At 46.9% G+C, this 27754-nt stretch overlaps 1 protein-coding gene and 1 pseudogene across 1 annotated transcript in view; both read left to right on the top strand.

Moving 5' to 3' along the window:
• Positions 1-14404, top strand: part of LOC141117541 (immunoglobulin superfamily DCC subclass member 3-like) — a 36393-nt pseudogene extending 21989 nt beyond the window's left edge.
• The window catches only part of ILF2 (interleukin enhancer binding factor 2), a 341977-nt gene that overhangs the window by 308448 nt on the left and 5775 nt on the right, over positions 1-27754 (top strand).

The following is a 27754-nucleotide window of genomic DNA, read 5'->3' as shown; positions in this document are numbered from 1 at the left end:
TGTACATGGGAGGAGCCTGTGATACTTATGTACATGGGAGGAGCCTGTGATACTTAAGTACATGGGAGGAGCCTGTGATACTTATGTACATGGGAGGAGCCTGTGATACTTATGTACATGGGAGGAGCCTGTGATACTTAGGTACATGGGAGGAGCCTGTGATACTTATGTACGTGGGAGGAGCCTGTGATACTTAGGTACATGGGAGGAGCCTGTGATACTTATGTACATGGGAGGAGCCTGTGATACTTATGTACATGGGAGGAGCCTGTGATACTTATGTACATGGGAGGAGCCTGTGATACTTAGGTACATGGGAGGAGCCTGTGATAGTTATGTACATGGGAGGAGCCTGTGATACTTATGTACATGGGAGGAGCCTGTGATACTTAGGTACATGGGAGGAGTCTGTGATACTTATGTACATGGGAGGAGCCTGTGATAGTTATGTACATGAGAGGAGCCTGTGATAGTTATGTACATCAGATTTTTTGCTGTTTTTATTTTTAATAAATTTGCAAATATTTCAAACAAACTTCTCTCACATTGTCATTATGGGGAATTGTTTGTAGAAATTTGAGGAAAATAGTGAATTTAATCCATTTTGGAACAAAGCTGTAACATAACAAAATGTGGAAAAAGTGAAGCGCTGTGAATACTTTGCGGATGCACTGTATTAAGGTATAAGAGCGAATACAGAGGTAGAAGAGCTTACAATCTATTGGGATCTATTTGCATTAATAAAACACATGGTCGCATGTATCGGCCATTATCCCCAGTTCTGAGAGTCCTGGCCTTGCACAGAAGTTCTTGGGGGGGAGGGGGGGGTAATTGCTCTTGGCTGCCCTGAGCCCAGACAGGATTCCCAGCGGCCGGCTCTGCGGAGGAAATGGAAGAGGAAGTGCGGCATTGTAGGGACTCCAGCTGGCCTTTGATTGCGATCCTTCTATAGGCAACAAGAGCGCCCCCCTCCCCCCTTTAATTCCCTATTGTTCCTTATTTACTCCCCGTTAGTCCATTCTGTCCTTTCTTCTCTTTTATCCGCCATTGTGCCTCATATTCTGATCCCCAGGGACCTGCGCCTACTACTTCTTTCATGGCCTGTGTGCGCCGGCCTGCGCTCTCACGTCCTGCGCCCCGCCCCTCTGGCTATTCTTTGGCGCTGATTCCCCTCCCCCTCTTCCGTCTGTGTCTCCTTCTGTGTCCCCCCCCTGTCCTCCATCTCTTGATGAATGGCCGCTGACGTTAATGAGATACAATGCTATACACCCGACTGGCCCTTTTACCTCCGTGTCAGCGCCTGTGTGACGGCCACATCTGGGATCCTCAGCCGTTCCCACCGCAGCCGCCACAGTCTGCGGTGGGAGAGTCTGCGGTGCAATAGAGCAGCAAGGTGGGGTGGTGGTGGTGGTGGTGGGGGGGGCTCATGCCTGGACAGCTGGACGTGGCAATTGAATTTGTATTTCATTGTGCCCAACACAAAACCGCCAATCAGTCTCGCCCTTCAAGGGGGGACCAAGCTGCCATCGCTCAGAGCCTCTCGGAAGTGTTAGAGTGCAAGCTCTGGGGAAAAGATGCTGTGCAGTCATGTCACTCGTGTAACCTCCGATAGTGTAGCTTAGAGTTAAGAAATTTGTCAGGAATATTCTTGGTGCCGGTGGTGGTTCTTATCCAATGTGTCGGAAAGAACCCCCCACCATTAGGAATTGTTACTTTGTCTCCAAAGAAAGAAGAATGATTATTTTATTCATACAAAAGTCAATCGGTTTTCGTTCAAGTCAATTTAAAGTGTATCTGAAGATGTGAAGAAATGAGTGACTCAGTCAAGTTTTTATTGCTGGATTGTGTGTATCGGAGGTGGTGGATTGGACTTATCAGTAGACCATGGTCGAAGAAGGTCAATTCAATTTCTACAGAGCACAGTTGCTCTGGTGAGAGAAGTGGTGGTCAACCAACTAGGCTGTTGCCCACTGCCAATCCTTGGCCTTCCTCCTACCAGGCCTCCAGCCAGCTTAAGATCCCCTAACCTCTCACAGTGCCTTCCAGCTCCCATAGTGCCCCCAAACCCTCCAAAGTGGACCAACAGTGTCTCTCAGCCCCAACATTGCCCCTCAAGCTCCCACAGTACCTCTGAATCTCTAACAGTTTACCCCAACCCCCCAAAGTGCTCTTCAACCTCCACAATGCCCCCCAGCCTCCCACAGTGCTGCCCAGCCTCCAAAAGTGCTCCTCAACCTCCCAAAGTGCTCTTCAACTTCCCACAGTGCCCTCCAGCCTCCCAAAGTGCTCTTCAACCTCCCACAGTGCTGCTCAGCCTCTCAAAGTGCCCCCTCCCAGAGTGCTCTTCAACTTCCCACAGTGCCACCCAGCCACCCAAAGTGCTCTTCAACTTCCCACAGTGCCCTCCAGCCTCCCAGAGTGCTCTTCAGCTTCCCACAGTGCTGCTCAGCCTCTCAAAGTGCCCCCTCCCAGAGCGCTCTTCAACCTCCCACAGTGCCACCCAGCCACCCAAAGTGCTCTTCAACTTCCACAGTGCGCTCCAGCCTCCCAGAGTGCTCTTCAACTTCCCACAGTGCCATCCAGCTTCCCACAGTGCTGCCCAGCCTCTCAAAGTGCCCCCATTCTCAAAGTGCTCTTCAACCTCCCACAGTGCAGCCCCCCCTCCCAGAGTGCTCTTCAACCTCCCACAGTGCCCCCCCCCCCGTCTCCAAAAATGCTCTTCAACGGCCCACAGTGCCCCCCCCCCTCAAAAAATGCCCTTCAACCTCCCACAGTGCCCCCCCCCCCAGTCTCCCAAAATGCTCTTCAACTGCCCACAGTGCCCCCCCCCCCACGCCTCAAAAAATGCCCTTCAACCTCCCACAGTGCCCCCCCCCCAAAAATGCTCTTCAACCTCCCACAGTGCCCCTCTCCCCAGCCTCGCAATATGCTCTTCAACAGTGCCCCCCAGCCAACCAAAGTGCTCTTCGACCTCCCATAGTGCCCCCCAAAGTGCTCTTCAACCTCCCATAGTGCCCCCCCCCCCAGCCCTCTATAGTGCCTGTCCCACACTGTCCCCTAACCTCCCACAGTGTTTGCCAGCCCCTACAACACATTCTATATTCCAACAATGCCCCTGCAAAGTCTGCAGTCTCCTGACCCCCATCCCCCAATCTTACCCCCACAGGTTCCACCAATCCCTCCTACAGAAACTTCATCCTCTTTGAGGCCACCAAGTCTGTTGCAGAGTCCACTAACCTCTACAGAGTCCCCATCACCCACCACAGTGACACCCTGCCCCACCCAGAGCTTTCCAGCATTTCAATACATATTTTGCATTGTATATTTTTTTTTGGGGGGGGGGGGGGGGGGGCACAGGAGATTTTTTTTTTTCTCTGGCCCTGGTCTCAATAAGGTTATAAACACTGATCTAGGAGACCTGATATTTCAGACCCAAATGTACAAATCGAATGAATGCGCCAGACCACAGATCCAGGAGTCCAAAATGTAGTAATATTCATAACAAGACCATTTTGGGCCATCCAATGCGTTTCGAGGGTTCAGATACCCTTCCCCCTTCATCAGGGCTCATAAATGCTGTGAATGGACTCGATGGGCAGTTGTATGTGTATTATAAAGAGCAGTAAGTGCCAATGAGAAGCATGCCAAGGTTAATTGCCACCTGAGGCTGCTGTTTTTGCCCCCCCCCCAGGTTAAGTACTGAAGCCAGAGACAGCCAGGAAAGTAGAAGAAGGAGGTCAGTATTGGCCGTCTGTGTTTATCTATTAGTGCTGGTCACCTCAACCAATCAGCTGTAAGTACAACAACGGCAACGTACCTTGTTTCTTCACAGCGCCACCAGAGTTTGTGCAATGGCCGCAGTCGGTGAGCCATGTTCCCGGTGACAACACCACTTTCTCCTGTGAAGCACGAGGGTCTCCTGAACCCACTCTCGTGTGGTTGAAGAACGGGAAGTACCTAAGTCCCCAAAAGAACGCCAGGCTGAGCGCCGACAACCGGTAAGTGAATGCCGAATCCTTCTGCTCGTCGTTGTGTGTGCAAATATAACCAGCTCACCGTGTTTCCGCAGCACTCTGACCATCTTCAGGGTCACCTCTGCAGATGAGGCCCTCTACCAGTGCATCGCCGAGAACAGCGCTGGGACGAGCCAAGCCAGCGCCCGCCTGGCAGTCACTCTGCTGCCGGATTCTCCAAAAGCCCCAGAGAAGGTGATGGTCGTTCCCATTTCTACTACCTCAGTCCGGGTGACGTGGGCCGAGCCTCCACCAGAGGTGATGGACGGGATAATCGGATACGTTCTGCACATTTGTAAAGATGGGGGTAAGAGATGGGAGAGCTATCCAAGGAGGGTAAACCTGAGACAAAAATGCAGTGCTTTAAAAAAGTATTCATACCCCCTGAAATATTCCACATTTTGTTACAACCAAAAACGTAAATGTATTTTATTGGGATTTTATGTGATAGACCAACACAAAGTGTCACATAATTGGGAAGTGGAAAGAAAATGATACAAATAAATATGTGAAAAGTGTGTGTGGGGGGGGGGCATTTGTATTTAGCCCCCTTTACTCTGATACCCCTAACTAAAATCTAGTGGAACCAATTGCCTTCAGAAGTCACCTAAAAAGTAAATAGAGTCCACCTGTGTGTAATTTAATCTCAGTATAAATACAGCTGTTCTCTGAAGCCCCCAGAGGTTTGTTAGAGAACCTTAGTGAACAAACAGCATCATGAAGGCCAAGGAACACACCAGACAGGTCAGGGATAAAGTTGTGGAGAAGTATAAAGCAGGGTTAGGTTATAAAAAATCTCCCAAGCTTTGAACATCTCACGGAGCTCTGTTCAATCCATCATCGGAAAATGGAAAGAGTATGGCACAACTGCAAACCTACCAAGACATGGCCGTCCACCTAAACTGACCGGCCGGGCAAGGAGAGCATTCATCAGAGAAGAGCCAAGAGGTCCATGGTAACTCTGGAGGAGCTGCAGAGATCCACAGCTCAGGTGGGAGAATCTGTCCACAGGACAACTATTAGTCGTGTTCTCCACAAATCTGCCCTTTATGGAAGAGTGACAAGAAGAAAGACATTGGTGAAAGAAAGTCATAAGAAGTCCTGTTTGTAGTTTGTGAGAAGCCATGTGGAGGACACAGCAAACATGTGGAAGAAGGTGATCTGGTCAGAGGAGACCAAAATTCAACTTTATGGCCTAAAAGTAAAACACTATGTGTGGGGGAAACTAACACTGCACATCACCCTGAACACACCATCCCCACCGTGAAACATGGTGGTGGCAGCATCATGTGGTGGGGATGGTTTTCTTCAGCAGGGACAGGGAAGCTGGTCAGAGTTGATGGGAAGATGGATGGAGACAAATACAGGACAATCTTAGAAGAAAACCTGTTATGCCGCGTACACACGGTCGGACTTTTCGTCTACAAAAGTCCAACGGACGCCGACGGACTAAAGCTGGCTGGTAATCCGATCGTGTGTGGGCTTCTCCGGACTTTCAGCAGACTTTTTCAGCCTCAAATCCGACGGACTTTAGATTTGAAACATGCTTCAAATCTTTACGTCGTAACTACGACGGACCCCGAAATCCGCTCGTCTGTCTGCTAGTCCGACGGACAAAAACCCATGCTAGGGCAGCTATTGGCTACTGGCTATGAACTTCCTTATTTTAGTCCGGTGTACGTCATCACGTACGAATCCGTCGGACTTTTGTGTGGTCGTGTGTAGGCAAGTCCGTTCGTTAGAAAGTCTGCTGCAAGTCCGCCGAAAGTCCGCCGGAAGTCTGTCGGACAGGCTGTCGGACTTTTGTAGACGAAAAGTCCGACCGTGTGTACGCGGCATTAGAGTCTACAAAAGACTTGAGACTGGGGCGGAGGTTCACCTTCCAGCAGGACAACGACCCGAAACATCCAGCCAGAGCTACAATGGAATGGTTTACATCAAAGCATATTCATGTGTTAGAATAGCCCAGTCACAGTCCAGACCTAAATCACATTGAGAATCTGTGACAAGACTTGAAAATTGCTGTTCACAGACGCTCTCCATCCAATCTGACAGAGCTTGAGAAATTTTGCAAAGAAGAATGGGCAGAAATGTCCTCTCTAGATGTGCAAAGCTGGTAGAGACATCCCCAAAAAGACTTGCAGCTGTAATTGTAGAGAAAGGGGGTTCAAAAAAGTATTGACTGCGGGGGGCGCCATACAAATGCCCCCCCCCCACACACTTTTCACATATTTATTTGTATCATTTATCATTTTCCTTCCACTTCACAATTATGTGCCACTTTGTGTTGGTCTATCACATAAAATCCCAATAAAATACATTTATGTTTTTGGTTATAACATGACAAAATGTGGAGAATTTCAAGGGGTATGAATACTTTTTCAAGACACTAAGTTTATAGAGCCCCAAAAAAAAAAAAATATTTTGGCGTGTGTCTGTGGGAATTTGTGCCCATCTCTTGGAGGAGAAGACCTGGCTCACACATCAGACCTCGTGTTTGGGCACCAAACAAAGACCTGGTTCACACATGGGTTCTCACACTGGGCGCCAAAAAAAGACCTGGTGCACAATTGGCATTCCAGTTCATCCCAACGATGTTCAGTAGGGTCAAGGTCAGGTACTACTGTTGGATGAGAAGATCTGGCTCACCTTCAGTGTTCCAATTTATCCCAAAGGTGTTCAGTAGGGTTGAGGTCAGGACTCTGTGTAGGACACCCGAGTTCCTCCACACCAAACTGGTCAAACCATTTCCTTATGGAGTTGGCTTTGTACACAGGGGCACAGTCTTCACGTTGGAAGAACACAATTGTCTAAAATGTCTTTGTATGCTGTTGGATTAGCAGTAGCATTCACTGGAAACACCTGAACTCCAGACAGCTCTGAGCTTTTGGCCACACTGCATAATCTTAGTTCATTGAAGCCATTATTAAGAGTTCCATAGATGCCTAGGGTCTCTCCAGAGGTTCCCTGAGCAATTAGCAATTTCGGGCTAGCAGATAAGCTAGCACTAATACTCATGATCTTTTTAGCTATATGCAAAGGGGCATCCTCCCCACTAAGCACCAATAATAAGGGACATTCCTCCTCCTAAACTCAAGTGTGAAGGGGTCCTTCTTCCAATGACCACCGATGTAAGGGGGACCTTCTTTATTGATGACCATTGTAAGTGGAACCCTCTCTACTCACCACCAATGTAAGAGGGACCCTCTCTACTCACCACCAATGTAAGTGGGGAACCCCTCAACTGACCACCAATGTAAGGGGGGCCTTCTCTATTTATGACCATTGTAAGTGGAACCCTCTGCTGACCACCAATGTAAGAGGGACCCTCTCTACTGACCACCCATGTAAGAGGGACCCTCTCTACTGACCACCCATGTAAGAGGGACCCTCTCTACTGACCACCAATGTAAGAGGGACCTTCTCTACTGACCACCAATGTAAGAGGGGCCCTCCTCTACTGACCACCAATGTAAGAGGGGCCCTCCTCCACTGACCACCAATATAAAAGGGACCTTCCTCTAGGAACCCGTATAAAGGATTATGTGTGCCGCTCAGGCTGTGAGGGGTTTAGTCCTGTGCCCAAACCGCTACGAGTGCTGGTTGTTTCGGCTCTAAACGTTAAATGTAAAGCAAAGGATGTATCTCTTGAGCCGCACATCAGAACCCTCTGTGGTGAAGTTTGTGGCAGTCTCAGCCCGGGCTCCCGCCAGGCCTTGCCCCCAATGCGTTTTGCTCCACCCCTTGGAGCTTAATCATGGAAGACCATCCTTCACTCCACCCCTCAGAGCTTAATCATGGGAGACCATCCTCTACTGACCACCAATGTGAAGGGGCACTTAACTGACCAACAATTTAAGGGGGCATTTCTCCAATGACCATCAAAGGGGTGGAAACAATTGCCACTGCCCGTTTTTCTTTTATGAGGTATTACTATTATCAATCTTTTCATTTAGTTATTACTGAGAATAATGTTGTTGTATAGAATGGAGCTGGGTATCAAATATGCTAAGTAGGTCACAATTCTTATTCTTTTATTTTCATTCTCATATATCAACCTACTCTTCATGTTAATGTACTATGAGTTGTAGATATAGTAATACTTTGCAGCGGTTCCCTGAAATTTGAGGATTATTGCAAGGGTTCCTTCACGTGAAAAGGGTCTAGAAAGGTTGTCCTAATAAGTTATCAATGAACGTTCTTAGAAAAATATTGTGTGTAAATTATGACTAGTGTTGATCGATTTCTTTTACAATTCCAGATCCCAGCACTCAGGAGATGCAGGAAGCTCTAAGTAAGATGACCTTCCAGCACACAGTGAACAATTTAGAACCCTCCACTGATTATGTCCTCTTTCTGCGGGCATATTCTCCCCTGGGGACCAGCCGGGACTCCAGATCCATCGTTGTCACAACACCAGGGAGAGGTAAACTCTATACCTGGGATTCGGAAGATTGTTTTCTTATGGCCATCATTGACCAGTTCTGATCCATCTCACTGGTTTCCACAGTCCCTAGGACTCCGGACTTCTCAGTCACTGTTGTCAATGAAAGTGCTGTGCAGGTCAGCTGGGGTGCAGCTGCTGCTGGAAATGCCATTCAGGGTTACAGGCTGGAATATCGCAGGATACCGTCCACAACCTTCCAGGGGACTCAGACTCTTCCGGGAAACCAGACTTCCTTCATCTTCTACAGCCTTGGTAAGAAGTGCAGTATATCTAAATCAAAGTTTGGATAGAGTGGACAGCAATAACCTTTACTGTCTTTCCTTGAGACAACAGGACGGGACCACCATAGATAGGATGTGGGCCCAAAAAATTTGCACGTGACAGAAGGTCAGAAAAAAACAACACGTTTCAGGGGCTTCTCGCATTCTTTTGATTACTTTGAGGACCCCTAAGGATACCCCGAATGACAGAGCTGCCTCTAAAATGTGGATTTTAAGGAGGGGTGCTCAACCTTTTGAAGAGCAAGGGCCACTTAAGTGATTTGGTAGCCGGTCGTGGGCCACAATGTAATGTAAATGAGCCCTTACTGTCCTGAGCCCCTATATGGCACCTTTCACACAGAGCGGAATCCGCTTGCTCAGCGAGGGATCTATCCACTGATCCCTGCCCCCGCTGAGCAGAGTGGAGCGGGTGGATGACACAGACACAGCCCGCTCTTCTCTATGGACCCAATGATCCGCCTAGACAAAGGGGGACGGATCCCCTTCCACTTTTTTTTTTTTTTTTTTTTTTTTTTTTTTTAGCAGATCGGATTGGAAGTAGACGGGTGAGAATGGAAACAAGTCTGTTTACATCTGCCACTCCATAGAGGTGAATAAAGGGTCCAATCGGGTCCACCTGAAAACGGACAGACGGACCCGATCAGACCAATCGTGTAAAAGGGGCCTAAGGCTGCCGTAAGGTTTACCTACACCCCGTCTGGGACAGGAGCCTGCGCTATAAAGGAAGCACCAGCTTATGTGGCTCCTGCTCCCTCCGCAGCCTCTTGCTTCCTCCAGCGCTGGCTTCATCCACAACACTGATCCTCTGGGATGGAGAGTCAGCAACCCACGATCTGGGCTTGCTGACCCGCCATCCAAGAGCAGATGGTCGAGGGCCACATTAGAGCCCACCGGTTGGGCACCCCTGGTTTAAAGTCTCGATCCCCCAGTTTTGGGTTCAGCGCTCTACCAACATGCCTTCCATTGAACAACAAGACGTGAGAGAAATCTCTCCAAAAAAAGAGATAGCCCCTCTTAGACGGTCATCACCAGAAAAGTAGTTGCTATTGGAAAATGTGCTCTCTATTGTTGTTCTGGTGGCAGATTTCCATCACTTTGGTCACCCATTGGGGAGACAGACTGAGGTCCTAAATCTTTCCCATTCCCGGTCCCAATTTTTTAGATTTGAAATTAAAAGGATATGTGAAGGGTCTAAATCAGGGTTTCTCAACTAGGGTTTCTCCTTAGGTTGCCAGGGTTCTTAGAGCAATGACCATTTCTGACTCTCAGATAAGTCCCCACTGACATTCAATGACCTTTTTAGCCATTTGTAAGGCGATAATTCTTCTCAATGACTACAAGTGTAGAGAGCATTATTCCCACTGACCATTACACTAATGTATCATACATTGTAGATATAGGAATTTTTAGCAGGGGTTCCCTGAGACCGGAGAGTTATTTCAAGGGTTCCTCTGTTAAAAAGGTTGAGAAAGGTCGGTCTTAATTAGTCTTAGCTTGAATGGTTGTTTACAGGCCAAAGCAAAGCAACTGCTTTGGTACTTGGCCCCTAGGAGTTCCAAGGACCCATCATAAGATGTACCTATAGAAGGGCAACAGTTATTAGGCTCAGGGTGTCTGAAGGCTCAACCACAACCATCTTGTGTGCTAATGAGCTTCTTGTAAACCATTTCCAGCCAATCTTTTTTTAGATAAAATTTAGACAACATTTCTGTGAGCTTTGATTTCTCTCTGAGATCCCACTGGGAACTTTTCTCTCAGTTCCTGTCCCTGTGACACCAGGACAAGAACAGCAAAATAAGCAATGTCAGATGTTCTACTACTGTACCCAAATAGAAGGAAAAGGCTTGGCTGGAGTTGGGCGTTAAAAGATTGTTGGAGAAAAGAGAATTTTCCCCCAATTTTATTCAAAATGAGCTTCTCAGAGGATGACCATAGCAACGTTCTCCAGCACGGTTTCATATAACTGACACCATCACCTCTCTTAAACTGCCCTAACTGGCTTTGGAAAAGTAATGGACTTTTCTGCATTTCATCTTCCAGAATTGTCCTCTCTGTACGAGATCAGATTGGTGGCTTTTAGCAGCGGAGGTGATGGGAACAGCACTCAGCGATTTGTATCACTAAAGCCCAACTGGAACATGACACCAGGTAAGCAACTGCAGACATGCTTGGGGTGGTGAGATGTAGTCTTCAAGTCTTTCAGATCTAATGGATGGTAATAATGGTAAAACTATCCACCACCAAAAACATGGGTTTCATTTTTGGGTTCCTTATTTGTATATTTTCTAGCCAGGACAATTGGAAGGAAATCTTTTGCAGAGGGTTAATGTCTGTCGAGTACGATCTAATACACAAAAAATACACAAAAAGAAGCTCAAAGCTCTTCAGTTGCCAAATTTTTGAGGAAATACAAAAATTTGGGAACAGTTTTAGATTACATATTAACGTATCTTCAATTTAGCCAACAACCTTCTGAGCAAGTCATGTTCCTCAAATCGTTTCTACTGAAGAAGAACCCATATCCTGCCTACATTTCACAATTTACAATAGTTTTATTTCTTCTTTTTTTTAACTGCCTGCAGATCCAGCCCCGGCCTGTCTTTGTGAGGAAGGAGAGACGATGTCAGGACTGGTACTAGGAATCCATATTGGAGGGGCTTGTATTGTCCTCTGTCTTCTCTTGCTCTTTGTGGTGCATTGGAAGAGGTAGGAACAACAGTCCTGTAAAGATGTTATATGGCCAAAAGTATGTGGACCCCCCTTCCACAATGACTGAGTTCAGGTGTTTCCAATAAAGGGTACTGTTATTACTCCATCATACAAGACATTGTGGACAATGGTCCTCTTCCAACCTTGTCGTAGTTTGATGAAGACCATTTTCTGCTCCACCATGACTATGCCCCTGTGTACAAATCCAGCTCCATAAAGACATGGTTTGACCAATTTGGTGTGGAGGAACTCAAGTGTTCTGTACAGATCCCTGACCTCAACCCTACTGAACAGCTTTGGGATGGATTGGAATGTTAATTGTGAGCCAGTTTTTTGTTTTTTGTTTTTGGTGCCCAAAGCGAGGCCCGATGTGTGAGCCATGTCTTCTTATCCAACATCAGTATCTGACTTCACAAATTCACATAAACTCCCTCCAACAGCTTGTGGAAAGCCTTCCCAGAAGAGTGGAGGATGTTATAGCTGCAAAGGGAAGCAACCCTATCTAAATGACCTTGGGGGAGGGGGGCTCCAAGCTGAAGCTTAATTTTTGCAGGGGTTCCCCAAGACCTGAAAATTATTCCAAGTGTTTCTCTGGGGTAAATAGGTTGAGAAAGGCTGGTGTATATAACGTATACTGCAGTGTATGATTTGCATCCATTCTATGGCTGTTAACCAACTTTAATTTGCACTTGAAGCCTCTTATGCAAGACAAAGGCCAACTGGCCCACCAGCCATGTTGTGGAGAACAAGCAGAACCAAAATGTAATGGTCGAGGATGGGACTTCAGCAGAAGTGGTGGAGCTTCTTTCAGAGGTGAGGAAGGTGTCAGGATGCCAATAACAGTTACTGTAGGAGAGCGTCTATTTCATTAAATATCTCGAGGTTCATCTCACCAGGAAGTGTAACACATTTGCCTCAAAGTTCAATAAACATTTATTCATCTCCTTTCCAAATGTTCAGTCATGGAAAATAATTCAGGATACATGTGTCTGGGCCCTCCAATTAGATTCCCCATGATTAATAATTAGGTATCCATCAGGTAAGCTACAGGTGGCATCTATAAAAATGGTGGAGATATAGACTTTCAGAAACAAGACTAAAAATTACAAATTCTTCAGAAGTTTATTTTATGGATCTTAGGGTCTTTATACTCTTCCACATTTCTTTCCTGCTACAGTATCCAATGACAGTTTTTGGGAATGGCCTGTCTTCTTCAAAGGTTTTTCCTACAATTTTTGTGGTTCTCCTCCGTAATCCTACCCACCCATAGTTATTTTTGCTGCTTTTGTTATAGAACATCATGCATAGTTTCTATCTCTCCAGGTGGTCTCACCAAGATTTGGCATACTTAGTATTTTTGGTGGCAACGGTTATACTTTAATGCGTGTATAAACCCCAAACTTTTTTAGAATGAAATAGTGTGTGAAAGACTTAGAACCCCGGTCAGGTTTTTTTAGCTGTACCTACAAGAGAGGTCCTACATCTCCTCTTATTGTTATCCATTGTTGTAAAAGACTGTCTCATTGATAAAACTGACTTGCTTTGGTGAGACATTTTAGAGTATTCCCGTGGGGAGGAGGTCTTGAGAAAAGTCCAACTATGTAGGAAGCAGTAAAGGTGTCACGCCAATGATCAGAGTCCAAAATGGTGTCTTATCAGATAATCAGTAGAGGAAGAAAATAAATATGTTAGAGGTTTAGACTTTCCCTTTTCATCAGGACTACAAAGCTACCCTGTTTCCCCGAAAATAAGACCTAGCGTGATTGTCGGTGATGGCTGCAATATAAGCCCTACCCCCCAAATAAGCCCTACCCTGTTTCCCCGAAAATAAGCCCTACCCTGAAAATAAGACCTACAAGGACTTTAACTAGGGTTTATTTGGGGGGTAGGGCTTATATTGCAGCCATCACCGACAATCACGCTAGGTCTTATTTTCGGGGAAACAGGGTAGTAATTATGTAGAGGGTGAGATGTCTGAACCTCTGAAATGTGTTGCCATCTTTTTCTACTTCCTTTCTAATAAGATATAATTTTGGACTCATTGGTGTGGTGTTTTTACTGCTTCCTATATCCCAAGATTCCAAATTTTGTGTTGTCATTGAACCAAGAACAGATGAGAAACTTTCCAATGGGGACATCAGTTCTGTTGACAACTGTCTATGATGGGATTTTTCTCACTTTGGAGAGATGTCCTCATCTTGTGTTGGTGGAGCAGAAGGTGAAGAGAGATCTTAAGATGATATGGACACCAAATTAAACCCAGATGGGCGTTCTAACCATTCCCTACTCTCTCCAAAATCTAAAAACACTTTGTGCTCAATGTTTTTTGCTCTTGCAGAATCCCATGACCAAGCCAGAAGCCACTTTGCCACTTCGAAGAGTAGTTGACGTAGTATGCCACAAAGACCAAAGTCATGAACCATCTCAAGGTCCTCAAAAAGACCAACGTCACAAACCATCTCAAAGTCTTCAAAAAGACCAAAGTCACAAACCATCTCAAGGTCTTCAAAAAGACCAAAGTCACAAACCATCTCAAGGTCTTCAAAAAGACCAAAGTCACAAACCATCTCAAGGTCCTCAAAACGACCAAAATCTCGAACCATCTGAAAGTTCTCAGTAATTCCTCACCTATTCCTCAGCCAAAAAAGCTACCTCATTAAAAATTTCAAAAGATCTTTTAGAGACAATGCTTTCTATTCAACAAAAACTACCTACTTCAACACTTTAAGCCCGATGTTTCTTGCTCTTGCAGAATCCCACGACAAAGCCAGAAGTGGCTTTGCCACTTCGAAGAGTTGTTGATGTAGTATGCCACAAAGACCAAAGTCTCATACCATCTCAAGGTCTTCAAAAAGACCAAAGTCTCATACCATCTCAAGGTCCACAAACAGACCAAAGTCTCGAACCATCTCAAGTTCCTCAGATCAGAACTCTAATGCTGTTCACTCATTCCTCAGCCAAAAAAAGCTACCTCACAAAAAAAAGAGACAATGCTTGCTACTCAACAAAAACTACCTACTCCACTAGGGGCCAAAACCATTAACACTATGGGAGATTATGACTTTCAATACTTGTTGCCAAAGGTGTTCTGACCAAGAATTGAACCTCTTTTGACTTGGTTTTCCGGATGTCTTCAGTGAAAAATACCCCACAGTAGCTTTAATCATTGGATACCAAAGGTTGATTTACTCAACACTCTTCAGCTAGGGATCCTTGTCTGATCTCTCTTCTTCCGGACACGTTATCTGATTTTACAGCCAAAGACGCCGGGCAGCAAAAGCTAAATGAGCAACTTTTCACACACGGAAAGGGTCAATGCGTCCCGTCAATAGACCAGATTGTCTCCCACGCCATTTTGGCGTTCAGCGATTTGACCTGGATTTACGGAGCTATAAAAGACAACTCGCATCTGCACAATACCGCGGAGCCGCGACTTCACGCACTAATTAGGAACAATTGCTAATTAGTAAATGGCGTTTCATGGCCCCACCGCTTCCTCCAATCTGTCTTCCCCCTTATTGGCTCTTTGAGTGATGGAGTCTTCGGTAGAAGAATTTTAAGATATTTTTGACCAAATTTAACAATATAACATTTCTAAAGGATTTTTTTCATTTTTTTTTTTTAATGTTTGACTAGTTTCTAGCTTGACGTAAAGGATAGAAAGTTGTTTAGCATAACCCGGCCATGAATGAAAGACCCTCAGATGGACCAAAGGACTCAGATTAAAGCAGGATATGGAGTATCGAATAAACAGACATCTATCCATTGTATTCCCCAACAAGGAGCTATTCATTCCTATGCTACCTAGCCCTCCCCCCACTCTGCCTCTGTGAAAGTCTTCGGTAACAGGGCCGCCTGCCAAAAGAAACATGTTTAACCCTTAACCTCGCGATGCATCAAACATCTCCTCAACAAAACCGACTGCTGTGTCTCCAAGTCTCTCAGATTATCACGCCACCTGCTGGTAGTCATACAGAATGCATAGTGCCAACTACTGAATGATTTGGCACCCGTTGCTGTCTTATCGGGGTAAGTTCCTTGACACCAGGCCAACTACGCTTAATTTAAAGCCAAGGTCCATTTTCAAGAAGATAGTGATAAACCAAAAGGATATGTTTTAAAATGACAAGAGTGAAGATAAAACCCAATTCTACAAGTTCCTGGTACAGGACGTACAGTGGATATGCAGGCACTAGCCATGATGCAGTGACTTTGCCTAGGCTAAGGTGATGTCATCAGTCTGCTGCAGGCAGGAACAAACATTTCCTCAGTGATTAGACCGCAACGTAACTTCATAGCAAGGCCCCAGTATGAGAGGCAGCAGGGGCTGATCTGGGTCTTATCGGTAATACTAATGAGGTTTCATCGAACGTACCTCAGTGGTTGACTGAAAGCCAGGTACACAATCCCTGCATGCACTGCTACCCTCTATAGGTAGGGTAGGTGGTGGAAAGATAGTTGTGGGTCCATAGTCCCAGTATGCACTGCCACCTTCTGTAGGATGGGTAGGTGATGCAGTCGCAGTGTTTGGTCCATGGTTCCAGCATGCATTACCACCCTGTGTAGGTTGGGTAGGCGGTGGAGTGCCAGTTATGGGTCCATAGTCCCAGCATGCACTGCGATCCTGTTTAAGTTGGAAGAGGTGAGACTAGAGAAAACTTAATGTGAACAAATCACCTGGTCCAGATGTCTTACACCCATGAGTCCTTAGGGAACTTAGCTCAGTTATATTTCTGATTTTTAACAACATCCTACTGACTGAAGGTTTCACTGAAGGTACCTCGATGGTTGACTGAAAACCAGCTATACAATCCCAGCATGCACTGTTAACCTCTGTAGGTTGGGTAGGTGATAAGTGATAGTTGTGGGGCCATACTCCAAGCATGCACTGCCACCCTTTGTAGGTTGGGTAGGTGGTGGAGAGGCAGTTGTTGATCCATAATCCAAGCATGCACTAACACCCTGTGTGGGTTGGGTAGGTGGTGGAGTGGCAGTTGTTGGTCCATAGTCCCAGCATGCACTACCACCCTATGTAGGTTGGGGAGGTGAGACTAAAGAAACTTAATGCAAACAAATCACCAGGTCCAGATGTCTTACACCCATGAGTCCTTAGGGAACTTATCTCAGTCATATTTCTGATTTTTAACATCTTACTGACTGAAGGTTTCACCGAAGGTACCATGGTGGCTGGCTGAAAACCAACAACACAGTTTCAGCATGCACTGATACCCTCTGTAGGTTGGGTAGGTGGTGGAGAGACAGTTGTTGGTCCATAGTCCTAGCATGCACTGCCACCCTGTGTAGGTTGGGTAGGTGGTGGAGTGGCAGTTGCTGGTCCATAGTCCTAGCATACACTACCACCCTGTGTGGGTTGGGTAGGTGGTGGAGTGGCAGTTGTTGGTCCATAGTCCCAGCATGCACTACCACCCTATGTAGGTTGGGGAGGTGAGACTAAAGAAACTTAATGCAAACAAATCACCAGGTCCAGATGTCTTACACCCATGAGTCCTTAGGGAACTTATCTCAGTCATATTTCTGATTTTTAACATCTTACTGACTGAAGGTTTCACCGAAGGTACCATGGTGGCTGGCTGAAAACCAACAACACAGTTTCAGCATGCACTGATACCCTCTGTAGGTTGGGTAGGTGGTGGAGAGACAGTTGTTGGTCCATAGTCCTAGCATGCACTGCCACCCTGTGTAGGTTGGGTAGGTGGTGGAGTGGCAGTTGCTGGTCCATAGTCCTAGCATACACTACCACCCTATGTAGGTTGGGGAGGTGAGACTAGAGAAACTTAATGTGAACAAATCACCAGGTCCAGATGTCTTACCCCCATGAGTCCTTGGGGAACTTAGCTCAGTTATATTTCAGATTTTTGGTGTAGAACAAATGTGGTACCAATTTATAATAAAAGGATGGCGATGTACAGTATATAAGGAAACTACAGTCCTCAACAGCATGGAAGGTATCAGAGGGATGATTGTATCATCTCTGAGCGGGCATCTCAATCCAAGATGTAGATGGTGGCCCTGTATGGTGCCTGAAGAAAGATGGCACAGTTCTTCTGAAGAGAAAAGGAGAAGGCATTGTTGGGGGAGTCCTGTAAAACTGTAATGAAAAAATACCTGGGCAGTGCCGGGATGAGGTCCTCAGGCACCTAAGGAGAAAAGGCCAAAGTGTGACCCTCCATCACCATAAGCTATAAACTACCTCAGCAGGATAAATTGAAGGTCCTGACTTTTTGGAACCCCCCTTGCTAAAGTGGCCAAGGCAGCTGCCTTTGATGCCTATTCCTGCTGATCACATCTTGTTTGCATCAATAGGAAGTATGTGAAGTGTATATTTAAGCATGGTCCCAAATCCTGACATGCCGGTTCTTGTTCTGGAGGCGTTCAGGAATGCACACCTGTGTAGCTTATAGCACGCAATTGATGAGGCGACTAAGCCCTGTTTACCTGCTGGAGAACATATATAACAGACTATAGGCAGGGCCGGGTTTAGGTTATAGACCAGAAATATTTGCACCCAGCCGAATAGTATACAAAGTCTGCAGGATTGAGATTTCAAGGCCATGGTGTTTCAGTTAAGACCCCATCCCTTTAGAAACTGCGATTGACAGCAGGCTCTTGCAGAGGCTGTGATCACTGACTCGATATGAGTTCTGCCACGTTCTACAACAGGTCAGCTGCACATACTTTAGTGTGTAGGACCTCTGCACTGCACCAGCCAATAAGAGGCCAGGTGGCAATTGACATAATCTGCCAGCAGTTGCTCTTATAGCATGCACTACCAACCTGTGTAGGTTGGGTAGGTGGTGGAGTAGCAATTGTTGGGCCATAGTCCAAGCATACACTGCCACCCTTGGTAGGTTGGGGAGGTGAGACTAGAGAAACTTAATGTGAACAAATCACCAGGTCCAGATGTCTTACACCCATGATTTCTTAGAGAACTTAGTTCACTTATATTTCTCATATTTATAGAGCTCTTACTGACTGGAGGTTTCACCGAAGGTACCTTGGTGGTTGATTGAAAACCAGCTACACAATCCCAGCATGCAATGCTACCCTCTGTAGTTTGGGTAGGTGGTGGAGTGATAGTTGTGGGTCCATAGTCCTAGGATGTACTGACACCTACTGTAGGTTGGGTAGGTGGTGGAGTGATAGTTGTGGGTCCATAGTTCCAGCCTGCATTACCACCTTGTGTAGGTTGGGTAGGTGGTGGAGTGGCAGTTGTTGGTCCATAGTCCCAGTGTGCATTACCACCTTGTGTAGGTTGGGTAGGTGGTGGAGTGACATTTGTTGGTACATAGTCCCAGCATGCTCTGCCACCTTGTGTAGGTTGGGGAGGTGAGACTGGAGAAATTTAATGTGAACAAATCACCAGGTCCAGATGTCTTACACCCATGAGTCCTTAGTTCAGTTATATTTCTGATTTTTAAAGATATCTTACTGACTGGAGGTTCCACTGAAGGTACCTCGGTGGTTGACTAAAAACCAGGTTCACAATCCCAGCATGCACTGCTACCCTCTGTAGGTGGTAGAGCAATAGTTGTGGGTCCATAGTCCTAGTATGCACTGCCACCTACTGTAGGTTGGGTAGGTGGTGGAGTGGCAGTTGTTTGCCCATAGTCCCAGCATGCACTACCACCTTGTGTAGGATGGGCAGGTGGTGGAGTGGCAGTTGTTGGCCCATAGTCCCAGCATGCACTACTACCTTGTGTAGGTTGGGTAGATGGTGGAGTGGCAGTTGTTGGTCCATAGTCCCAGCATGCACTACTACCTTGTGTAGGTTAGGTAGATGGTGGAGTGGCAGTTGTTGGTCCATAGTCCTAGCATGCATTATCACCCTGTGTAGGTTGGGGAGGTGAGACTAGAGAAACTTAATGTGAACAAATCACCAGGTCCAGATGTCTTACACCCACGAGTCCTTAGTTCACTTATATTTCTGATTTTTAAAGATGTCTTACTGACTGGAGGTTCCACTGAAGGTACCTCGGTGATTGACTGAAAACCAGGTACACAATCCCAGCATGCACTGCTACCCTCTGTAGGCGGTAGAGCGATAGTTGTGGGTCCATAGTCCTAGTATGCACTGCCACCTTGTGTAGGTTCTGGAGTGGCAGTTGTTGGCCCATAGTCCCAGCATGCACTACTACCTTGTGTAGGTTGGGTAGATGGTGGAGTGGCAGTTGTTGGTCCATAGTCCCAGCATGCACTACCACCTTGTATAGGTGGTGGAGTGGCAGTTGTTGGCCCATAGTCCCAGCATGCACTGCCACCACCTGTACAACAACCAGGTTATAGACCAGGAATATTTCCAGGCCATCGTGTTTTAGTTAAGACCCCATCCCTTTAGGAACTGTGATTATTGACTCGACTTGAGTTCAGCCACGTTCTACAACAGGTCAGCCGCACACAGTTCAGTGGGTAGGACCTCTACACAGCACCAGCCAATCAGAGTCCAGGCGGTAGATGACATCACCTGCCGGCAGTTGCTCTTATATGCTCAGCCTAAGCAGGTCTGCTGCTGCACACATCGGTGTAAAATGTTTACATCCTTCATTATTCATGACCTGCAAAGCGGATATATCAGGAGGCGGGACCTTTTTTTTTTTTTTTTTTTTAAAGGCAATAATTAACCAATGGCTGACCATTGACCAACGAACGTATTGAACCATCTTGCACAAACTGTTATACTCACAATCCACCACAGGATGGCGTACCAGCTACATAGAATGATTCAGGCAATTTAAGCCCATTTTGTTCGTATTTTTTATGAAATATTTTTTACATATAGCACTTAAAAGCCCCAGAACCACAAATACAGGGGGGGGGGGGGGGGGTCTTCAAAAAGTTTCCACACTTTTTTTTATATTTAATAGAGGTTAAAAAAGTGCAGAAACTTTTTGAAGAGCCCCTCCGTATTACCCCCCCCCCCCCATGCCAAACACACTTCCCATTCTTTTTACCAGAAATAATTGTTCTTACCATAAAGGCCGAATGATTCCAAAAAATGTGAAAATGTGAGGAGGTCCACTTACCTTGTCACTGCCGTTGTGTCCGAACTTGTTGGTCGGCCGGCCGGCTCGCCAAAACTCAACCGCGGTTTTAGGTCGATGTAGATTACAGTAAGTTATGATGTTTTGTACCAATAGATTGAAAAAAAAATTTGTGTGGAATAAAGTTTTACGTTTTCAAAATTGACGTGTGCTGTGAATGTTCAAAGGATCCCCGGAAAGTTTTAAAATGATACATGAAATATTATTAAAATATAAAACATCCACATTTTTTATTTTTTTTCGCCTGGTGATCCTGCCAGGAACACACTTCCTGTCCTGGGGTGACAACGCTCACTGTGCCGTCTATTTGGAAGAGACGTTGTCACCGTAGGACAGAACTGCAGAGCTTGGGTGGGGGGGCTGGGAACAATAAATGGGGTGTCAAACTGGCGGCCCTCCAGCTGTCGCAGGAACTACAAGTCCCATCATGCCTCTAACTGTGGGTGTCATGCTTGTAACTGTCAGCCTTGCAATGCCTCATGGGACTTGTAGTCCTGCAACAGCTGGAGGGCCCCGCCAGTTTGACACCTGAGTCAGTGATGACTTCCTGTGTTGCACTTTTATCACTGGCCGTGATAAAAGTGCAGCACAGGAAGTTATCAGATCCCTTGATTTCTGGCAGGATCGTCAGGTGTTTTGTTTGCTCTCAGGTAAAACAGATAAAACAAAAGAGTGCAAATAAAGAAATGTTCATGTTGAGTTTAATATACGTTTTAGCACATCGGCTCTTGCAAAATATTATGGGACAATTATAACCCCTTATCCCCGAGCAGAGCAGTGCAAAGCATTGCTTTGTATATATTCAGCCTGTCTGCAGTCTACACTGTAACAGCTAACAGGGGCTGAGAATGGGGCATGCTAGGTGCCATAGATGATGATCTGTGTGCTGCAGTGCACTTATGTAGTCACTGGAGATCACAAACTGCAAGAAAAGAAGTGGCCCCTACATGGGCTTTGTCCCAACGTTCCCCAAAGCTTGCCATTCCGGGCAACCGATTGGTGTGTGCTGCAATATTCTTATGTAGTCGCCGGAGATCACAAACTGCAAGCACTTGGGCTTAGCATGCGATTCCGGGCAACCAATAGGTGTGTGCTGCAGTGCACTTATGCAGTCACTGGAAATCACAAACTGCCAGAAAGGGTGGGGCCGCTACATGGACTTAGCCCTATTGTTCCTCAAAGCATGTGATTCCAGGCAACCTTTTGGTGCACTGCACCTGTGTGGTCACTGGAGATCACAAACTGTAAGAAGGAAGGGGCTCCTACAAGAACTTAGCCCCACTATTGCTCAAAGCATCTGTTTGCAGGCAACCTATTGATGCAAAGCTGCAATGCACAGATGCATTCACCGGAGATCATGAACTCCAAGAAACAAAGGCTCCCTACATGGACTTAGCTTCACTGTTCCTCAAAACATGTGATTCCAGGCAACCAAAGAGCGTGTGTTCTGCAACGCTCTTATTCCATCTCTGGAGATCACAAACTGTAAGAACAAGTGGCCTTAGCATGTAATTCACCACAACCAACTGTGTTGCAATGCATTTATGTAGTCACTGAGGACCACCACCTGCAAGAAGGGAGGCCCCTTACATGGGCTTAACTCCACTGTTCCTCACATCACGTGATTTCAGGTAACCTATTGCTGCAGTGCACCTATGTGGTCATTGGAGATCACAAACTGTAAGAAGGAAGGAGCTCTTACAAGAGCTTAGCCCCACTATTCCACAAAGCAATCTGATTGCAGGCAACCTATTGGTGCATTGCTGGAAGTCACCAACACACTTACTGGAGATCGCAAACTGCCAAAAGCCCCCTCCACGCCACATGGGCTTAGCCTCACTGTTCCTCAAAACATGTAATTCCAGGCAACCAATCATCACGTGAGGTGCAAAGCTCTTATGCTGCTTCTGGAGATCACAAACTGTAAGAGCAAGATGCCTTAGCATGTGATTCCAGGCAACCAACTGTGTTGCAATGCATTTATGCGGTCACTGAGGACCACCAACTGCAAGAAGGGAGGGGCCCCTTACATGGGTCTTAAGCAAGCTACTGGTGCATTGCTGCAATGCACCTACGCAGTCACTGGAGATCACAAACTGTGAGAAGGGAGGGGCTCCTACAAGGGCTTAGCCCCACTGTCCCTTAAAGCATCTGATTGCAGGCAACCTATTGGTGCATTGCTGCAAGGCACCAATACACTTACTGGAGATCACAAACTGCACGAGGGGTCCCCCTACACAGGCTTGGCCCCACTGTTCCTCGACAGGCAACCAAATCAGCATGTGTGTTGCAAAGCTTTTATGTCATCTCCAGAGATTACAAACTGCGGAGAAGGTAGTGGCCCTAGCATGTGATTCCATGCAACCAATTGGTGTGTGCTGCAATGCATTTATGTAGTCACCGAGGACCACAAACTGCATAAAAGAAGGGGCCGCTACATGGATTTAGCCACACTGTTCCTCAAAGCATGTGATTCCAAGCAACCTATTGATGAATTGCTGCAATGCACTTAAGCAGTCACTGGAGATCACAAAAAATTCAAGATAGGAGGAGCCCCTACATGGGATTGGTCCCAACATTCTTCAAAGTTTGCAATTCCATGCAAACAATTGGTGCAGTGCTGCAATACTGCTATGCAGTCACTGGAGATCACAAACTGCAAGAAGGAAGTGGACTGAGCATGTGTTTCCAGGCAACCAATCAGTGTGTGCTGCAGTGCACTTATGCAGTCACTGGAAATGACAAACTGTAAGAAGGATGGGGCTGCTACATGGACTTAGCCCCATTGTTCCTCAAAGCATGTGATTCCAGGCAACCTATTGGTGCATTGCTGCAATGCACCTATGTGGTCACTGGAGATCACAAACTCCAAGAAATAAAGGCTCCCTACATGGACTTAGCTTCACTGTTCCTCAAAACATGTGATTCCGGGCAACCAAAGAGCGCATGTTCTGCAACGCTCTTATTCCATCTCTGGAGATCACAAACTGTAAGAACAAGTGGCCTTAGGCATGTAATTCACTGCAACCAACTGTGTTGCAATGCATTTATGTAGTCACTGAGGACCACCAACTGCAAGAAGGGAGGGGCCCCTTACATGGGCTTAGCTCCACTGTTTCTCAGATCATGTGATTCCAGGCAACCTATTGGTGCAGTGCACCTATGTGGTCACTGGAGATCACAAACTGTAAGAAGGAAGGGGCTCCTACAAGAGCTTAGCCCCACTATTCCTCAAAGCATCTGATTGCAGGCAACCTATTGGTGCATTGCTGCAAGGCACCAATATACCTTCTGGAGATCACAAACTGCAAAAAGAACCCCCCCTCCCCCGCCACATGGGCTTAGCCTCACTGTTCCTCAAAACATGTAATTCCAGGCAACCAATTATCACGTGCGGTGTAAAGCTCCTATGCTGTCTCTGGAGATCACAAACTGTAAGAAAAACATGCCTTAGCATGTGATTCCAGGCAACCAACTGTGTTGCAATGCATTTATGCAGTCACTGAGGGCCACCAACCGCAAGAAGGGAGGGGCCCCTTACATGGGTTTTAAGCAAGCTACTGGTGCATTGCTGCACTCACTGGAGATCACAATCTCCAAGAAATAAAGGCTCCCTACATGGACTTAGCTTCACTGTTCCTCAAAACATGTGATTCCAGGCAACCAAAGAGCGTGTGTTCTGCAACGCTCTTATTCCATCTCTGGAGATCACAAACTGTAAGAACAAGTGGCCTTAGGCATGTAATTCACCGCAACCAACTGTGCTGCAATGCACTTATGTAGTCACTGAGGACCACCAACTGCAAGAAGGGAGGGGCTCCTAAAAGGGCTTAGCCCCACTGTCTCTTGAAGCATCTGCTTGCAGGCAACCTATTGGTGCATTGCTGCAAGGCCCCAATACACTTACTGGAGATCACAAACTGCACGAGGGGTCCCCTTACATGGGCTTGGCCCTACTGTTCCTCACAACCTGTAATTCCAGGCAACCAATCATCACGTGAGGTGCAAAGCCCTTATGCTGTCTCTGGAGATCATAAACTGCAGAGAAGGAAGTGCCTTTAACATGCGTAACATGCAACCAATTGGTGCAGTGCTGCAATGCACCTATGTAGTCACTGGAGACCACAAACTGCAAGAAGAAAGGGCTTTGTCCCAACGTTCCTCAAAGCTTCCAATTCCAAGCAAACTATTGGTGGTTGCTGCAATGCACCTACGTAGTCTCTGGAGACCACAAACTGCAAGAAGAAAGGGGCCCCTACACGGGCTTAGTCCCAACATTCCTCAAAGCTTCCAATTCCAAGCAAACTATTGGTGGTTGCTGCAATGCACCTACGTAGTCACTGGAGACCACAAACTACAAGAAGAAAGGGGCCCCTACACGGGCTTTGTCCCAACGTTCCTCAAAGCTTCCAATTCCAAGCAAACTATTGGTGGGTTGCTGCAATGCACCTACGTAGTCACTGGAGACCACAAACTACAAGAAGAAAGGGGCCCCTACACGGGCTTTGTCCCAATGTTCCTCAAAGCTTCCAATTCCAAGCAAACTATTGGTGGTTGCTGCAATGCACCTGCGTAGTCTCTGGAGACCTCAAACTGCAAGAAGAAAGGGGCCCCTACACAGGCTTTGTCCCAACGTTCCTCAAAGCTTCCAATTCCAAGCAAACTATTGGTGGTTGCTGCAATACTGTTATGTAATCACTGGAGACCACAAACTGCAAGAAGGAAGTGTTCTTGGCATGTGATTCCAGGCAGCCAATCGGTGTGTGCTGCAGTGCATTTATGCAGTCACTGGAGATCATAAACTGCAAGAAGGGTGGGGGCCCCTACATGTACTTAGGCCCTATCGTTCCTCAGAGCATGTCATTCCAGGCAACCTACTGATGTGTGCTGCAGTGCACCAATGTTGTCACTGGAGATCATAAACTGCAAGAAGAGGGGCCCCTACATGGGCTTAGCCCTATCGTTCCTCAACCCCTTTTTGTAATTCCAGCCAACCAATCGGTGACCACAGAGTGTTTTATGACTTCTCTATTCTCGGGGAGCAAGACCCCAAAACTACCACTAATGAAGCAACCAGTGATAGGGTGAACACACTGAGCATCTCCAACACGCATGACGTCTGTGTCCCTCCCCACCCACCCCCGGCTTTGTGCTTCCAGCTCCCTAAACTCGACCAATCTGCCCCCCCCCACCCCCGATTTACCTCCCCACCCCCCACCCTCAATGAACTCCACTGCAAAATAAAAAGTTATAAACCGTTCCTTTCTTTATTAAACGAAGCTTGCAAGTGATAAATATTACAAATGGTTTTGAATTTTTTTTTTAAATCCTTTCTCCAAAATTGAGCTTTATTTTTTTAATTTTTTTTTTAAACTTTTTGTATTTTTTTTTCTTTTTTTTTTTTAAATTAATCTGCAGAAGTCAGTCACTGTTGGGGGAGCTGGAGTCTGGAAAGAAACAAATTTCCAAAAACACAATGTAGAACCGAGGTAATAACATGAAATTCAGAGCAAAATTAAGAGGGGACATCTTCAGTGCGCAAAAGGCAGCTTGCCCCCTCCCCCCCCATCGCCGCTCCGATAGGTCGTGGGATAGGTGGGCGGATGCGGCTGAACAAACCGGAGCTCTCTGCTATCTCATGCTGGCTGAGGTGACCCTCTAGGGCCCAGAGCCCCCGATTCTCCTATCCAATCACAGTGCTGGAGCCCTCGACTCCCACCATTATGTGTTGTCAGCCTCTGACGCACCAATCCCAGATCAGTTTTTTATTTTAGATTAATGTCATTTTTTTCAATGAATTTCTGAGGATCTTTGCTGTTCTGCTGCAATCACATCATTCTTTTTATTCAAATTTTGATTCACTTTTTTATGTTCTCATATTTCTTGTCCAAAATAATAATAAAAAAAAAAAAAATGATCCTTCCGTTAGATCCAGAATACGAGATCCACATCGGGAGCAAAAACTTTACAATGTTTTTATCATTTCATCTTCAATCTATCGAAGAGGAGTAAAAAAATTGCCTTTTTTTCTGTGGAAGGAGGTGAGGACATCAGAGAGGAGGGGGAGAGAAAGAGGGGGAGAAAAGAGGGGGGGGGAGAGAGAGAGGAGAGAGGGGAGAAAGGAGAGAGAAGAAAGAGAGGGGGGAGAAAAAGGAGAGAGAGAGGAGGGGGGGAGAGAGAGAGAAGGAAGAGAGGGGGGAGAAAAGGAGAGAGAGAGAGAGAAAGGGGGGGAGAGAGAGAGAAGGAAGAGAGGGGAGAAAAGGAGAGAGAGAGAGAGAAAGGAGGGAGAAAAGGAGAGAGAGAGAGAGGAGGGGGGGAGGAAGGGGGAGAGAGAGAGAGAAGGAAGAGAGGGGGGGAGAAAAGGAGAGAGAGAGAGAGAGAGGAGGGGGGAGAAAAGGGGGGGGGGGGGGGGGGAGAGAGAGAAGAAGAGAGGGGGGAGAAAAGGAGAGAGAGAGAGAGAAAGGGAAAAGGAGAGAGAGAGAGAGGAGGGGGGAGGAGGGGGAGAGAGAGAAGGAAGAGAGGGGGGAGAAAAGGAGAGAGAGAGAGAGGAGGGGGGAGAAAGAAGAAGAGGAGGGGGAGAAAAAGGAGAGAAAGGAGAGGGGAGAGAAAGGAGAGAGTGAGAGAAAGGAGAAGGGGGGAGAAAAAGGAGAGAGAGAGAGGAGGGGGAGATAGAGAAAGGAGAGGAGAGAGAGAAAGGAGGGGGGAGAAAGAGGAGAGAGAGGGGAGGGGGAGGAGAAAAAGGAGAGGGGGGACAAAGGAGAGAGGGGGGAGGAGAGAGAGAGGGGAGGAGGAGAGAGGGGGTAGGAGGGAGCGAGGGTGGAGGAGAGAGAGAGGGGGAGGAGAGAGAGGGAGGAAGGAGAGGGGGGGAGGAAGGAGAGAGGGGGGAAGGAGAGAGGGGAGGAAGGAGAGAGGGGGGAAGGAGAGAGGGGGGGGAGGAAGGAGAGAGGGGGAGGAGGAGAGAGGGGGGGAGGAAGGAGAGAGGGGGGAGGAAGGAGAGAGGGGGGAGGAAGGAGAGAGGGGGGAGAAGGAAGAGGGGGGAAGGAGAGAGGGGGGGAGGAAGGAGAGAGGGGGGAGGATGGAGAGAGGGGGGAGGAAGGAGAGAGGGGGGAGAAAGGAGAGAGGGGGGGAGGAGAGAGGGGGGAGGAGAGAGGGGGGAGGAGAGAGAGAGGGGAGGAAGGAGAGGGGGGAGGGAGAGGGGGGGAGGAGAGAGAGGGGGAGGGAGAGAGAGGGGAGGAAGTAAAGGGT

The sequence above is a fragment of the Aquarana catesbeiana genome, linkage group LG13 (assembly GCF_042186555.1).
Source record: "Aquarana catesbeiana isolate 2022-GZ linkage group LG13, ASM4218655v1, whole genome shotgun sequence".
NCBI lineage: Eukaryota > Metazoa > Chordata > Amphibia > Anura > Ranidae > Aquarana > Aquarana catesbeiana.
The sequence above is the reverse complement of the archived record's forward strand: the minus strand, read 5'-3'. Positions and strand labels throughout refer to the sequence as shown.